Source organism: Henckelia pumila, chromosome 3 (genome assembly GCF_033568475.1).
Source record: "Henckelia pumila isolate YLH828 chromosome 3, ASM3356847v2, whole genome shotgun sequence".
Taxonomy (NCBI): domain Eukaryota; kingdom Viridiplantae; phylum Streptophyta; class Magnoliopsida; order Lamiales; family Gesneriaceae; genus Henckelia; species Henckelia pumila.
In genome coordinates, this window is record NC_133122.1 from 95529659 (window position 1) to 95547051 (window position 17393).

Here is a 17393-nt window from a genome sequence, read left to right on the forward strand (position 1 = left end):
ACACTTATTGACACCTACAAATCAAGGAGCTGACTAGCTCTCACTGCAATATAAGTTCTAGTTCTTATCTGTTTCCAAGTGATTTTATCATAAATTAAATTTTATCATGACACAAACTTACTTTTAATCTAAGTTGACAAACCTAGAAATGTCATCTTACCGCTACTGATAAGTTCTAAAACCTAAAAATTCATAGATCTTTAAGTTATTACACAACTTACATTTTTTTTTGCTAATCTTATATCCTTCGTTATTACTCAAATATTCTCCACATAAAGTCCTACAATGTCCGATATTTTCCTTAATTCGATAAATTTAAATCCCTAATCACAACTTCAAGAAATAGAGTCCGTAAAAAACAAAAAAATAATTTATGTCAATCTCAACCATATATTAAAATCTCTCTCGCAACGAGACTATGCTTAATGTTTATTTGCCGATTAAGCTTAACGCATATAATATATAACTCGAGCTCTTGAGAAGTTGACAAATTTTCAAAATACTTAGCAACCAAACACTCAACTTTCCTAAATTAGATAGTTCAATGATAGAATTTTCTCAAAATTGTTCATGAAGTGCAGTTCAAAAATTTTATACATCATTAGTCGTAATCAAAACTCCGACACAAATCATTGAAAGATATGATTAAAAGTTTTAAATGACTAAATTATGCACACTCGCTATAAAAAAGTAATGTTTTGGAGATTATATTTTCGTTGCCAAAATATTTTCTTAAAATTTTTCTCACACGTCGGCGCATGTATTAAAATTTTTTTGCATGCAAACAAATAATTTCAAACATTATCTTAGAAATGATAAATTTCCATGGAAGTTGTTGACCGCACAATTTCTAAAAATCCTTAAGCGACTCACTAGACTTGTTCAAGCTTCTAGAATAATTTATACTATCTTCCATAAATTCTTATGTCCAAACTTATATCAAAACCCCCTTTGCGAGTTCCAAACTCTGACTCATACCCAAGGATCAAATTTCAGACCTTAAACTCGACAAAGACAGTAACTTAAACGGCCGATACCTCACTTACAACAACTTAGTGCAACTAGCTACACTACAAGAAAAAGAGTAATAGACAACAGTCATAAGACAACGTTTTTACAAAAAAACTGTTGTAAATTATGTAAAGACAACGGTTTTTACTAAAACCGTTGTCTATTATAGTTTTCGGTAATTAAATACAACGATTTTTAAAAAAACCGTTGTCTTTAAGAGTGATTTTTTAATTAAAGACAATGGTTTTTAATAAATGTTGTCTATTAATAAAAAAACACGCTCATAGACAACGGTTTTTAAAAACCGTTGTCTATGAGCGTGGTCTTTAATTTTTTTTATTTATTTAATTTTTTTTTTAATTTTAGATAGTCTTTTTTTATTTTCTTTTAGAATAAAACAATTTCATTTTTTTAAAGAAGACATCGATTCCCTTTTGATTTCTACGCACAATTAACCCTAGCCCCTTTTCTATGTTCTCTCGTTCCAGCACAAATCTGCCGCCATCGCCGCTTATGCTCCGTCGGAAAGAGCCCAACGACCACCCTAGATGATACCACAATACCTCGCGACCTTGGTTTTGGCCTAGATCGAGTTTGGGAGCTCAAGAACCGCACCACTGAAGCCATGTCGCAAGCAAAATTTTTTGCGACCTTCTTCCTCGCTAGCCAGTTTTATGTCCACTTTGTTTGCTATGCTTTGTTGATTGAAGGGTGTATTTAAAACCTAGACCGTTTTTGGGTTACGGTGGCCATGGTGGTGGGAAAGATGGGGTCGCGGTCATCACTATCATGCTAACTTGCTGGCTTGATAGATTTTTGCCCTACTTGAACCCTTTTCACGAGAGGTACTGTGTGAATTCTCTTATGCAAGATTTCCAAATCGTTTTTTGTAGATTACTGTTGTGCGTACATAGTGCTCTAGCATAGTAGAATTTCAAAACTAACCAGCCCCTTTTTGCAACGATTTATGTCAGCGATTTGGACTTTCCTGAGATTACAATTTCCTGCTCTGTTCCTAGTGGGAGTATTGCTTCTCTCTTGCTGTGATAGACGAGTTGAAAAGCATTACACAGTCGAAAGTAAAGAAAAAAAGGTGCCGAAATGGAGTTTGTAGGTTCAAAGTAATTGATGTCGAATTATTTAAGTGCGATATTGATAGGTATTATTGTTGTTCGGTATTGTTAATATAATTTGTCTACATGCATAAAATTTCTACAATGCTTCGAATTTGGAGTTGGGATTTGGTATGGAGCACGTAAGTTTATATGTTATATGATATATGCAAATATATATAGGTTATAGGTTATAGGTTATATGCTAATATGGCTGCATCAAAGCAAATTTCTGGCACGAATACTTTAATGGATTCTGCATCGATTTATTTGTGGATGCTGTAAAAGGCAGCCACGAATACATCTATTATAAAATAATTGTAGATTTGTTGGATTTATTATTATTTCGGATCGTGGTTAGTAATTATATACGTTTTTTTGTCTTATTGACATACTTGTTAAAAGATGTGACTAAATTTGTGTGGCGAGAAAATATGGTTGATTTGTTAAAAACAAAATATTAAAGTTTATGTTGCAACGGGGCTTAAATTAAATGCAACATACGTATATATATTATCAATTATCAAATCTGATAAATAAATCCTCCCCACCCCCACACCTCTCTTCCTTTATAAAGCAACTGTCATTTATCCTAGTTCAATATTGTTTGCTCGTAAAAGGCAGAACGAAAGTGGCCTTTGACATCATTTTGTTTGTTTTTGCTGCAGGTTTAGTATCTCAACTCTCTTATTTGGTATCACACGCATATTGGCCAGCTCAAGAATGTTTAATAGTGTTATTTGTGGGTTAAATGATTTCAAGATTTGTGGATTATGTTTATCTTTAATTAGCCTTTATTTCTATATTTCTATATTTCAGAAAAACCCGGCTTTAAAGAAGATGCTGGTGCCTAGCTAGAAATTATTTCTTCTTGGACCTGCTTAAGATAGTCCTTTTTTTTGTTAGAAACTTATCTTTTATTTTAATTGCATCATATTTATGGGATATCTTAATATTGTTGTGTGCTAGTGAAATCATTGAAAAGAGTTGAATTTTTGGTTTTTTCCAGAACTTATCTTTCTTCTCATCTCAACATTTTGTAGCTGTCTTTTGCGAATGGAAGTACAATGGTTGAGAAAGAAGCTCCTTGTGTAGTTCCACATCTTCAAGATCTTGCCTTTTCAGTCGATTTGAGGTATGCCCCAATTATAGATTATGAAGTTAAGCACGCATCGCATGCCTGTGATTTTAGTAAGAGTTTCGGGCTTTTTACTTTGAACTAACTAGATCACTTACCTTAGTTCTGAGGTAGTTCTGAAAGTAAAAACAAAATATTCACAATATTTTGATCTTAACAAGAGACGAAGTCCGTTTCGCTGAAGCAGGATGGTATATCTCTTCCACCAATTTCTACAGTATTCACAATCACTGAGTTTATAATGTTGATCTTAACATTTAATTTTTCATATTCTTTATTAATATTTTGACAGGTGAAGTACTCGAGAGAGCCTGATAACGCCACGAAAGGTTGGTCTTCGTTTATCGTTTTTAGTGGCAGAGCTTAGAATTTGGTTTTTCTGTTAAGTTTTTCTAAAGATCCGTTATGTCTTTATTCGCAGCCTGCATAGCCAGGGGATCTCATCTCCGAGTTCAGAACCAATTGACAATTTTGTATACTTTCCATAGCAAGAACACACCTATCAATTCATCCCTATCACACTAGCAAGCATCTTAAACACTCAAGTTAAGTCCTGGCTACACTATCGACTCAAAATATTACCCAATTCAGAAGAAACATAACAACAAGTAAAAGAATCCAATGATGGTACCATAGCTTGCTTAATCTAGCCGTTTGTTCATCTCTGCCTCTACACTCTTATCTACTCAACCCAATGCATCTCTAACATTCTAGCTTACGTTTCAATTCACCACACTTAATTCTTGACTGCTCACAACTAGACCACCAGTCCCTAACAATGCAAGAACACTTACAACCAATCAACCCGAATCCTCCATCGCTCATCTCCTAGACAAAAGAACTCATTCACAAAAATCCAAAACATAATTTACAATACTCCCAACACATCAGCAACAACCAACGAAATAAGATCTTGTAGCAAAACCAGAATACATATGAGACAGCCAGTTCAAAGAAAATGGAAATCAAAATATTAAAAAAAAATTTAAACAACATTTAAAACTTGATTCTACCATGCACCCACATCTCCACTCCCAAATCCTCATTCAACGCCTGACACTCCCCAAAGGCTACTGAAACAAACGGATTAACTATAGTAACCCGTATATACAAATATTGATTAATTTATAATTAATCAAATGATCATGTTTAGATGAAAGTGAAACATGATTAAGGGGTTTCTTTAAAGGTCTAAGGAGTTCAAAAATGGAATCGGAACACTCAAAAATATCCGAAAGAGTTCTATGTCTTTGGTAGGATTGGAGGCTCCGAACTTTAGGATCGGATGGTCCGAAGGGGTTGTGTTTGGAGGCCCTATACCAGTTCGGAAGGCGGAGTTTGGAAGACCCAAAGAAGGATCGATGGTCCGATCTCCATCTGATCAGATAAGATAAGGGAATGAATTTGATTGGCTGAGGGTAGACTTCGGACGCTCCAAAGCAAAGGTTCGGACGGTCCGAACAGTATCCAAGCCAGGTGTATGAGAAGTTGATGTCACGGATGATGTAATACTCGAGATTGGACGATCCAAAGTCCAGATTGGATGCTCCAAAGTGTTTTCAGGGATACGTGGAAGACATGCAGAGATCGGACAATCCGAAGGGGGGTTCGGACAGTCCGAACCCGTGTCTATAAATATGGCCGAGGAGCTCATTTGTCAAGCGCACCAAATCCTCTCCTTCACCCATATGGCTTTATTTTAGGGCTCTTGTTGGGTACTCTTATTTTATTGTTGGAGTAGGAAATAAATTTTAGTATAGTCGGATAGTGTCTGACTTTGTAGCGGAGTAGTGCTCGAGTAGAAGAGCAGTGCTCAAAGCTGCGGAGCTGCAGTAGGGTTGTGCCCAAGTTGTGGGACATTCACCATCAGCGGGCTAACGACGGACACAGGTACAGCTTTGGCTTCCTAAAAATATTTAGGAGTATGCAATAACTTAGTTAAGGTTCTTAGAGCATGTTTAGTGATTCATGGGTATTTTCATTGTAGAGTTGGATGGTAGTCTTGGAACCTATATGGATGCTTCTAGGACTGCCTTAGAAAGGTACGTAAGTACTGATTGGGATTGTCTGTGGGAATGTGATATTAATCTAGGAGGCACTCAAAGATTCATATTGTTCCAGATTTGGTCCATAATTTGTTCTTGAGAATTGAGGGATTTGGGATTCATGGTAATCGAGTATAATTACTTGAAGATCAATTTGGAGGCCATTGGGATATCATTAAAGTGTTAGAAAGTGAAGAAAAGGAACAAATTAATTTTCGGACAGAAAACTAGTCGGCCGAGCGCCACAACATTCCGCTCGAGCGAGCCTCATAGAAAAATTCGGGCAGAGATGTTCAACTGCTCGAGCGAGCGAGATTTTTCGGGAAAAACACACACTTTGGCATGTTGTGTGTGCGCATGGGTTTTCGATAATTTTTGTCTATTTTAAGTATTTTAGACCTACTAGGAAACTTTCTAGATGATATCTTTGATATCTTTAGGCCATATTTTGCGCTATCTTTTTTTTTATTTTAAACTATAAATAATTTTGTTTATTTTCATTAATAATAATTAGAGTCAGTTTATACACAATATTGAAATTCTCTCAAGAATTTTCTTCAAAGATTTGCTTTTGTTATTCAAATCAAACTTTTCGCAGTTTAATTACTTTAAACGTTTGTCAATTTATTTCTCACAGAAGATTTTCTGATACAAGTTATCTGAAGATTTTCTTTGGTTTCGAATGTTCGTGATTTCTGTTCTTAATCGATCCGTCGATTAAAGGTGGATATCCAAATTCTATCAATTTTACTTGTTTCAAAGATTGGAAAAACACTTTGGATCTTTTTTTTGTTGATTAGTGGGTGTGATTTAATTTATCATCGTGTTTGCTACTTTTACTCATCGAGATTCATATCCTTTGGTATCAAAGCCAAGGTTTTGAATCAAGTAAGTATCTTTTCTTCATCTATATATGTTCTTCGTGTTCTTTGCGTTCTTCATTCTTCATCTTTCATTCTTCATCTGATTCTATTCTTTTCCAAATTTCAAAGTCGTTTCTACGTAAACATTGTCGGCCAAGTCTTCGTGTCTTGTGCTATAAGTTATCTTAAAAAAAATAATCCTAAAAAAAAACTAATTTTGAGGTACCGAAAAATTTATTAAAAAAAGTAAAGAAAAGTAAGTTGTGGCCAATTCCTTTGTCTTTGTTCATCCTTGGGTGCGAGTCAAAGTCAGTTTTCATAAAATTCCCTACTTGTTTGTGCAATCTTTGTGAGTCAATTTTCAAACGTCTAAGAGTTTTAAACTTGAAGGTTTGATCCTTTACTCTACAAATCAAGGCCTTACCACAAATTTGAGTGAAAAAAGGGAGTGTTTGAGTGATTCGTTCGGAGTGAACTGTGAGAATTTGTTTGAGAAAATTTTATTACTAATGTTTTCTTGCAGGTATGATGAATCCTAATAATGATTCTAGTGAGAGTGTGAACCAAGGAATTTCCGAGGTTTAAATGGATGTGTTGATGGGGCATTTCAATAATATGATGAGGTCGGAGTTGGAACCTCTTCATGAGCGGATGAGTAAGTTGAAGGAAAGTAGTGGTATTGGTAGTAGTAATAAAAGGAAAGATGAATGTAGTAATGAGGATTGGGGGAGAGAAAGGAGAAATTATGGAAGTAGGAGAGAGAGAAAAATCGATGGACATAGTGATGTGTATAGATATGATGGTTTTCGTGGAGAAAGAGAATTTTAATATTATTTGGATAAGATTAAGAAAAATAAGATTCCTTCGTTCGATGGATATTCGGATTTGTAGACGTATTTCAGTTGGGAAAAAAAGGTAAAGTCTATATTTGAAGATCATGATTTTTCTGAAGCTAAGAAGGTTAAACTTATCTTACAAGAGTTTACCGACTATGCTTGCACTTGGTGGGATAAAGTGGTGGTGAATAGGAAAAGACATAGAATGAGTCATATTTCCTCATAGGATGAGATGAAGCAAGCTATGCGGAAACATTTTGCTCCTAATCACTATGATTATCAAGGTACATATAAAATTTTAAATTCTAGTACTTGTTATATTGTATTCTTATGGTGTTCTAGATAGAAAATATGAGCATGATATGAGTCAATGCCTAAAGGAGGTTATGATGAAAGTGGAGGACTCTCGAGTAGATGTTGAATCTAATGTTGTAGTTGATGATGAATTAAAAGTTGAAGTTGAGAAAATTGAGGTTGATGATACTTCAACTATTGATGATGTGAGTGTTGAAATATGTGCGGTAGAATGTGAATCATTGTTTGATGAGAATTCTTCTATTGTGCATGTTGTGGATGATAATCTTTTTGGTATCACTAGTGAGTCTATTGATGAGTCTTGTAATCATTCTTTTCAATTTAATCCAAAAGAAATTTTGAGGATCAATTGGAAATTAAAAATTTGAGTGATATGACTGAAAAAAAGAGTGAAATAGCATTGGAAAAAGAAAAAGAAAATTTAGAGGCCGAAAGAAAGAGAGTAAAAAAAGGTGAGATGGCCTTTGAGGTAAAAAAAAAGAGAGGAAAGAAAAGAGAGAAAAAAGACCAAGAAAAAAAGAAATAAACATGATCCAAAATTGTGAGATTCAAAAGTTTTTTTCAATTGAATAAAATCCCTAAAGTACTTATGTACAAAGAGGTTTTATCTCATTGTGATGATATAGCCGGTTCAATTCTGAGCATCGTTTGTTCTTCTTTGCAGGATTTTGGAGATGCATTGATGAAGACTAAAAAAAGATACAATACTAAAAGGCTTGACATGTTGGATCCGTGTGAAGGTAACGAGCAAGATTTGAGGACAAACCTTTTTGAAGAAGCTGTAGCGACCCCACCCGGATCCACTATCTAATCAGAGTTTAAAGTATAATTAAGCACGAATTAAATAAATTGCTGCGGAAGACTTAAGTAGAAGCAGACCGGCTGAATACAACCGGTAAAACAAATTCGATTATACAACCCAAACGAATAAACTTAAATAAAACATACAGCTAATCTTGATGTCTCCAAAGGTCACTGGCCTCTCCAAACTCCTGGTGCTCAATCCTACACCTGCCCCATCGAATAGGGTGTCCAGATACACAGAAAAGACTGGATGTAAGCTCTAAGCTCAATACGCAAATATGGGTAAACATACAAATATGATGCATGCAAATGACAGTGTATCCATATTTGGGATAATTGTATACAACTGCTCAGAATGCCGTCTAGGACATGAGTGGTACAACCCGAGAATCAAACCCTGCGTACACTGCACATTCCTACCAGACGTGGACCGTGTACTATAGATGCCAGTGCTGGCTAACCCATCGGTCGCGGGGCACTCGACATCCACCGTCCGAACAGAGCTGAGCAGCCCTACATGGCTCATCTCAAAAGATGAACAAACACAATATGATATGCACATGCTTCAGAATAATATGGCACACAATGACACATAAGCATGAAAACCCGCTGGCTATCTCAATCAGTACTTACATATCTTACTACAGGTAGTCCTACAAGTCCCACTCTAGGATCCAAACCTATCATCAAATCTACAATGCAAATATCCATGCATCATTATTTAATCTCTAAAACCCTTAACTAAGCTATTGCATACCCCAAATAATTTAAGAAGACCATATCTATGCATGCGTTCATCGTCAGCCCACTGATGGCGACTACCCAACCACTTGGGTAGCTACTGCTGCGGCTCCGCAACTATGAGCACAGCTCCGCTACTTGGACACCGCTCCGCTAATATGTCAGAAACTGTCTGAATATGCTAAAATATATATTTCCTACTCCAAATCTAAAATAAGAGTACCCAAAGCCCTAAAATAGAGCCACATGGGCAAAGGATAGGAAGTTGGTGCGGTTCTGAAAGGAGCTCCTCGGCCTCATTTCATAGACGAGGGTTCGGATCGTTTGAACCTGCCTTCGGACCATCCAAACTCTACATGCATGACAAGTGTCACTCGATAGCCTTTTGGACCGTCTGGTCGGTACTTCGGATCGTTCGATCCCGATATTACATCATCCATGATGAAACTCCTTTGGACACCTGGCCGGACCACTGTTCGGACCGTCCGATCCTGAACTTCAGATTGTCCGAACTCTAGTTTTGGCCAATCAAATAATTTCCTTATCTTACCTTATCTGATGAAGATCGGACCGTCCAATCCCTCTTCGGATCGTTCGAACATCACCCTTCCGAACATCTTCAGGCCCTCCTAACTTGGACATTTCGGACCATCCGATCCCAGGTTCTGAGCCTTCGATCCAGCCTGAGACTCAGAACCTTCCTGACTATTTTTGATTATTTTTGATCCATTTTTGGACTCCGTTGATCCATCTGAAAATTTCTTAATCATGTTTTACTTAATCTAAACATGATGTAACGCCCCGAATTTATCTTAATTGAGTTTATTTGAGATAATCAGTGATTTCAGAATTCGAGGGCCAACTTTTTATTAATCAGGGGCTACTTTGCAATTTTCAAAAATTTCAGGGAATAAAAAGAAATTTTGGACTCAAATAGATATTTAAGCTTGCTTTGACTCTTTAATTCGAGGGCCGACTTTTTATTGATCAGGGGCTACTTTGCAATTTTCAAAAATTTCAGGGAATAAAAAGAAATTTTGGACTCAAATAGATATTTAAGCTTGCTTTGACTCTTTCCTCCCTCAATTCTCCTTAACCAACATCTCCTCCCTCCATTGAAGGCGCCCAAACCATTTTCCAAGCTTCCAGATTTCTTCCTGAGCTCGATCCGTTCGTTAGAATTTATTTTTGAAGGCAGATTAGCGATCACGGCTGCGAGAGCTTCGTTCTATCATAAGTATTTCTCCGATCAGATTCGTTCTATTTTTAGGATGTTTTTAGAATCGGATAAAATTCGGATATGTTGCTCTTGAGCTAAGATAGATCGTTTATTCTCAGACGGAATTGAAAAAGAGCGTCGTTCGGAATTGTTTTGATTTTTGGAAGCTAAATTCGAAAATGGGATTTTGGGATTTTTTGGAATCGTGTCGTTTTGGATGAATTATTGTCGTTATGGGTTGTTTGGATTGATATTTAGATGGTTGCATTTTCGGTTAGTTGAATTTATAGCCGTTATGCCGCCGATTTGAGATTTTCGGATGTTGGAGATTCGTTTGAGTTTTTGGGAGTTATTTGTTTTGGATGGATTGATATCGGATTGTATTTATCTTCGTACAAATTGATTAAAGATCGTGGAGTCAGAATTGGCAGCATTCGAATCGTCAAAGAATTTATCGAGGTTTGATATCGAGTTGATCTCATTCTTGGAAGTTGACTTGAATTATCTTCATCGTCGAACTTCGTTTGGAATGGAATTTTGATTTGGAATTCTTGTTATTGTATCTTGATCGAGATTGGAAGCTACTTCGAATCAAGAAAGGTAAAGGATGACTTTGGAATGGAATAGGACGATTAACTCGAATCCGGAATGATTCGAGTGTCCTAGGGAAAATCACATACTTGCATGCTACTTGAAGTATATGTTTGTTTGTTTGTTGAATTACACTTGCATTCATATTGAGATTATTTTTTTGTTTTAGAGGGCATGAAGGCCCAAGAGATTTAGATGTTCTGGGGATTATAGTCAAGTGACATTGGTGGGCGATTTACTACCATTTGTCGATCAACTCACTATTGAATGCCCCAGAGTCTAGAGGATCAAAATATTCACCTTCCACCTCGATCGAGAGAGTCGGTGTGTTGTGTGATATTTTGTCCTCGGGTTCCCAACCGAAACAGAGAATCGTTTCCTGGAATTATCAGATTTGAGAACCCGATTTTAAAGACATGCATGGCATTGCATCGCATTTTGAATCGTGTTGTTATGATTTGAGTATTGGAATTTATTAAGATTGCAGGGAATATTTGTCTCCTTTCTAGATATATATATCACGATTTGATATATTACATGGATTAAATGCTAGTCTATTTTACTGAAAATATTATTCTCACCGGATTATCAGGCTGTTGTCTTTGTTTGTATGTGTACTTGGCAATAGGTGGGGCAGGACCGAGTCAGAGAGCGCTTGGCTAGGTGGTCGAATGGATAAGTGAGGCCTTGGTGTTTAGGAGTCGATTTTGTATTCGAACTCGATTTGTATTTTGGATTGTAAACTTAGATAGAAAGCATGTTCTAATAGTTTTGGATTGGATGTATAACTCTAGAACTACCTTGTATTGTAATATGCATGTTGGAAGTGTTGATGCATGTTTTAGATTTAAGATTTGAATGGTAGCAAGCATGCCCTGTTTCTGATTTTTTTCTGGGCAGAGGGGGCGCTCGATCCCACGAGTTCGTAGGATCGAGCGCAGCCTTTAAATTTTTTGAGGCTGAGAATTTGTAAAAATGGTGCGCTCGAGCGCGACACTATTCATCTGGAGACACTATTAAAAAAAAATAAAAATTTTATTTTAATTTCTTTTTCTTTTGGCTTTTGATTAATAATGTTTAATTATTCGATATTAGCCGATTAGAACCGAGGTCCTCACATTAAGTGGTATCAGAGCGATAAGATATTGGACTGAATTTAGAAGCGAGCGGGGTAGATCGAGTCCGCATGAGTTGAATTCTCGCATGTGTTTGAGTTATTTAATTGATTTATTAAATACCATGTGAGCATGCTTTATTAATTGAGAATTACTTGAATTACATGATTATATGATTTAAATTATAATGCATGAATTATTTGAGATATGAACTGTAAATTTTCTGCTTGTTCTCGAATACTCTTGAGGTCGATTGAGTTTGTCGATCAAGGATTGATGGATTCCGTATACTTGGGATTAAGATTTCGAGATTTTGTGTCTTAATTCGTTGGATAGCAGATATGTATCCTCGAAGAGTTTGGAACGAGCAACGACCAGCAGAAACCTCCTTGATTGATCATAATAGTACTATGAACTGTATTTATGCATGTTTAAATTCAGATTCAGTCGTATGACTTGAGTAACTAGAACAGAGGTTTTTAGACACCGAATGTTTGAAGATCGAGATAATTGTGTCCTAACTCTCTTGAGCATGAGATATATGTTCTTGATGTATATTGAACAAGAATCGAACTGCATAGAATCCGGACTGGATAGAGTGATATTGCGACTGATCAGATTGATATCTATATGTCATCGATGAAAGCATTATTGATGAGATCTCAGTCGTTTTAACCGCCGACTTGGAATAGTACTTAGAATACCGCGGGATGTCAAAGCTGGTTATTAGAAATCGATCAGATAATTGACTCTCTAGACTACAGGTATGACCGTAGAACTCGATTAGTTGTATTCAACTTCAAGGCTCTGCGAGAAGTTGGTGGTTCTCGAAGAAGAAAGAATTAGAGAATCAAGATACGACTATCTATTGGAGTTTGTTTAATCAGAATATGAATCAACCTCCGATGCAACAGACTATAGTCTTTGCTCTTTTTGAGGATCAGCAGATTCGGACTGCACCTGGAGATGATAGTATAGGTAATCGTTCGAATTTTGGTTTTCTGATTTTATGACTGATAGATTTGGGTGAGTCCCCTTATTCTCTTTTGAGGAATCTAGTTGATGCATTCCCTAATTGTTGAGCTTTTGAGTTACCGTAGTTAAAACTCTTGAATTTATGGGAATAAGATTGAATTGGGCAATATGGTACTTAAGTTATCGGATTTTGATTTTTGTATCCGTTGAGCTGCTTTAACCTAGTAAAGGACAACCAAGGATCATTTTCAGAAAATTGCCAAATTCAGATCTGAATCGTTAGACGAGTGAAAATCCTCTGGTAAGAATTTTTGATGTAAGGATTCTTTGATATTATTCTTTAGAGGTACCGTTTATTACAGAATTGTGCGGAGGAATTCTCAATGGTGCACTCGATGTCCTGAATTGTAACCCGAAATGGTTGATTACCAGTGGTTATAGAGTGGCTCGAAGTTGATTCGGATGAGATTCTTAGATTACCTCTGATTTTCAGATAGAGAGAGCTTTGACTGGATATCAGGACATCGCAGTTGAGAATTGATAGGAAGTGTTCACTTTGACCGCACTCTTGTAGAGGTACGACCGCTTTGAATTTGTAATGCCATTTGAATTGACAGACGCTCCTACAACATATAGGAATTTTGGAATCCGAATCTCCCAGAGATGTTAGATGATTTAGTGAGTATTCGTATCGGTAGAATTCATATCCATTTGAAGAGTCGTACTGATATTTTAGATTCGTTGAGAGCTGTTTACAGATTTGCGTGCCGAGTAGTTTCCGCTATTCTATCGACGTATGATTCTGTTGGGATCGAATTGTCTTTCTCAATCATTTTATCTAGAGATTGAATTAATGCTGATCACCTCAAGGCTGAAGCCGTTATGAATTGATCTATATCGACGTCCTTATCTGATATTGGAAGATTATGAGTACTATCCCTGATTCTTCAAAGGATTTTTATCGTGGATAAAGCCAATTACTTTGCAGATTATGTTCTTCTGTTTGGACTTCATCTTATGAGACCAGTTCTTATTGATTGCAGAAGATATTGATCAGCGCTTTATGAAATCTTATTTCCTTCTGGACTGGTGATATTCAGTGCTTGGAACTTCTTCTTATTGAGATTGTGGTATGTTATTGATCATAAGGATCATTAGTAGCTTGAGCTTCGAGACTGCTGAAGGCGCTCGAGACTCAATGTCTGAATCTAGACTTTGAGATTGCAGCGATCTTATTGATTAAAAGATCTGGTATCTATTTTCTTATGTGGAGATTTCCGTAATCTTACTAATCTTGGAAGGTGTAGTACTGGTTTCGCCATACAAATTGGGTATGGGAAAGAGAAGATGATTAGAGACACTGAGGAATTTTTGATTGGGAATCTGATTCTATCCGGAGAGATCGAATGCAGTAGCTGATGCTCTGAGCCGAAAGATTTGTTTTTATTTTATCTACTATCGACTTTCTCCTTGATTGATGAATACAACACTTTCGGTTTGGAATTCGAAGCAGATAGGAGTTCCATCAGCATTTAGATTTTGAGCCGAATCAGAATTGTTTGAGAAGATCAAGATCGTTCACAGATTTGATTTGACTTTCAGAATTCGATGAAGAAAAGTAAGAAATGAACCAGCCTGAAATTCAGGTCAGTATTGATGCTCTATTTTGAGATTGAGCATATTGTTGTGCTAGATGTCTCTGATTTAGAGACAACATATCTTGAGATTGACACATTGTAGTATTTTCGGTATTCTTTCAGATGATCGAAAGATTTTAGATGATCAGAGTCAGTTCAGTTAGAAGCAGTTAAAGAACGATGTTGAGTTATGAATTACAATATTGTGTATTGTCTACAGTTGAAACCAGAGAAACTACGACCCGATTGTTTGTAATACCGTTTATTCTGGTTCAGATTGTGTTAGAGATATTGTTTTGATGGTTTCGTCATGAAGCTACTGATCAGTATGAGTTTGAGGTACAATCTGTTATGATTGACGGATTGATGAATCTGCTATTGTATTCCCTATAGAATGATTCTCAGTCATGATCAGATGTTAGATATTCTGGCAGAACTTTTGTCAGATTGTTTGATTGCAGAATTTTAGTCATTTCAGATAGAGATCTGTGTTATACCCTTTCTTCTGGTATAGTCTTCAAAGAGAATTTTGTTATTCGAGTACATTTGAGTACAGTTTGATATACTTAGAACGACGGATAGTCCGTGCAGACGAATTGGATTTAGAGGCCTTGCTGAGATGTAGTGCTGGGCTGACCTAATATCTGAATAGCTTGATTGTACTAGATGAGGGTGAGCGGTCCATGCCATCTCTTAAGCTAAATTATTACCAGACTTGGTAATTCATGGTACCTGTCCTAAAGGTCCATGGTTCGAATTAGGGGAAGATGTGAAACTCTCGGACTCCGGGAGGAGAAGATCTGGAGTATGGTGCTTGATCCTTGCACTATTTGACGAGTGTCGCTTACTCCTATGAAGTTTTTGTGCAACAACAACTATCAAATTATTATTTTGATGGAATCTTTCGATGAGTTGTACGAGCAAAATCGAAAATCTCATTGAATTGAGAAGATGAATTATCTGATTCACCTGAGTTGAGACCAAATTTGATTCGAGGTTATTAGGACAAATAAATGTTGTCTATCGAGAAGGAAGACGACTTGAACTAGAAAGTCGAAGAATATGAATTTTAGATGCAGACTTCGTATTTTGATCGAGAAGATAGAATATTTCTGAAGATTTTGATTTTCAGAGGGTTTGTGAGATATGAGAAGAGAGAGGAACCATTATTGAGATTGTTTTAATCTCACGAGAGTCTGGAGATGATAGGCGATCTTGCCTACGGACTTGTGTTATTCCGTTTTTTGTGGTTCTCCGGAGGTGTTTTTTCGTCTTTTGATGCGGATTATCACCAGATCCTTGTTGCTGGATTAGCAGATCAAAATTTCTCTTGCTCTTCAGCTGATGAGACCGGATTTGTTGAGATGACGAATTGCTTGAGACAACTAATTCAGATTTTTGACCTGAATTAGAAGAAGTTCTAAGACAAACCGATTCAGTTTGCTTTAGTGCAGTGAAGTTGCTACGGATTTGAAGAAGAGATTTAAGAATTAGAGTTCGATTTGAGACAGCATTTTCTGGAATATTTCTAAGAGATGGATTCTCTTGTAATTTTGGGTTTTTATCCCTTACCTTTGAGATTGAACTGTATTCGATTTCGAGGACGAAATCTATTAATAGAGGGGGAGAATTATAACGCCCCAAATTTATCTTAATTGAGTTTATTTGAGATAATCAGTGATTTCAGAATTCGAGGGCCGACTTTTTATTGATCAGGGGCTACTTTGCAATTTTCAAAAATTTCAGGGAGTAAAATGCAATTTTGGACTTAAATATATATTTAAGCTTGCTTTGACTCCTTCCTCCTTCAATTCTCCTTCCCCAACGCCTCCTCCCTTCATTGAAGGCACCCAAACCATTTTCCAAGCTTCCAAATTTCTTTCCGAGCTCGATCCGTCTAAAAGAGCGTCATTCGGAATTGTTTTGATTTTTGGAAGCTAAATTCAAAAATGGGATTTTGGGATTTGTTGGAATCGTATCGTTTTGGATGAATTATTGTCATTATGGGTTGTTTGGATTGATATTTAGATGGTTGCATTTTAGGTTAGTTGAATTTATAGCTGTTATGCCGCCGATTTGAGATTTTTGGATGTTGGAGATTCGTTTGAGTTTTTGGAAGTTATTTGTTTTGGATGGATTGATATTGGATTGTATTTTTCTTCGTACAGATTGATATTGGATGTTTGTTTGTTGAATTACACTTGCATTCATATTGAGCTTATTTTGTTGTTTTAGAGGACATGAAGGCCCAAGAGATTTAGACGTTCTGGGGATTATAGTTGAGTGACATTGGTGGATGATTTACTATCATTTGTCGATCAACTCACTATTGAATGCCCAAGAATCTAGAGGATCAAAATATTCACCTTCCACCTCGATCGGGAGAGTCGGTGTGTTGTGTGATATTTTGTCCTCGGGATCCCAACCGGAACATAGAATCGTTTCCTGGAATTATCAGATTTGAGAACCCGATTTTAAAGACATGCATGGCATTGCATTCCATTTTGAATCGTGTTGTTATGATTTGAGTATTGGAATTGATTTAGATTGCATGGAATATTTGTCTCGCTGCTATATATATATATATATATATATATATATATATGAGGATTTGATATATTACCTGGATTAAATGCTAGTCTATTTTACTGGGAATATTATTCTCACCGGATTATCTGGCTGTTGTCTTTGTTTGTATGTGTACTTGGCAACAGGTGGGGCAAGACCGAGTCAGAGAGCGCTTGGCTAGGTGGTCGAATGGATAAGTGAGGCCTTGGTGTTTAGGAGTCGATTTTGTATTCAAACTCGATTTGTATTTTGGATTGTAAACTTGATAGAAAGCATGTTCTAATAGTTTGGATTGGATGTATAACTCTAGTACTACCTTGTACTGTAATATGCATGTTGGAAGTGTTGATGCATGTTTTAGATTGAAGATTTGAATGGGATTTGAATGGTAGCAAGCTTGCCCTGTTTCTGATTTTTTTTTTC

General features: G+C 36.4%; 1 long non-coding RNA gene across 2 annotated transcripts; it reads left to right on the forward strand.

Moving 5' to 3' along the window:
- Window positions 1–1463: 1463 nt before the first annotated feature.
- LOC140893255 (uncharacterized) lies at window positions 1464–17150 on the forward strand. 2 transcript variants are annotated; one of them, XR_012153074.1, is made up of 6 exons: window positions 1464–1856; window positions 1986–2104; window positions 3167–3258; window positions 3365–3452; window positions 3554–3590; window positions 3683–5819. It is a non-coding gene; the product is annotated as an uncharacterized lncRNA (long non-coding RNA). The 2 variants fall into 2 exon arrangements; XR_012153075.1 differs by lacking the exon at window positions 3683–5819 and adding an exon at window positions 17117–17150 and having other exon boundaries at window positions 3167–3590.
- Window positions 17151–17393: the final 243 nt, after the last annotated feature.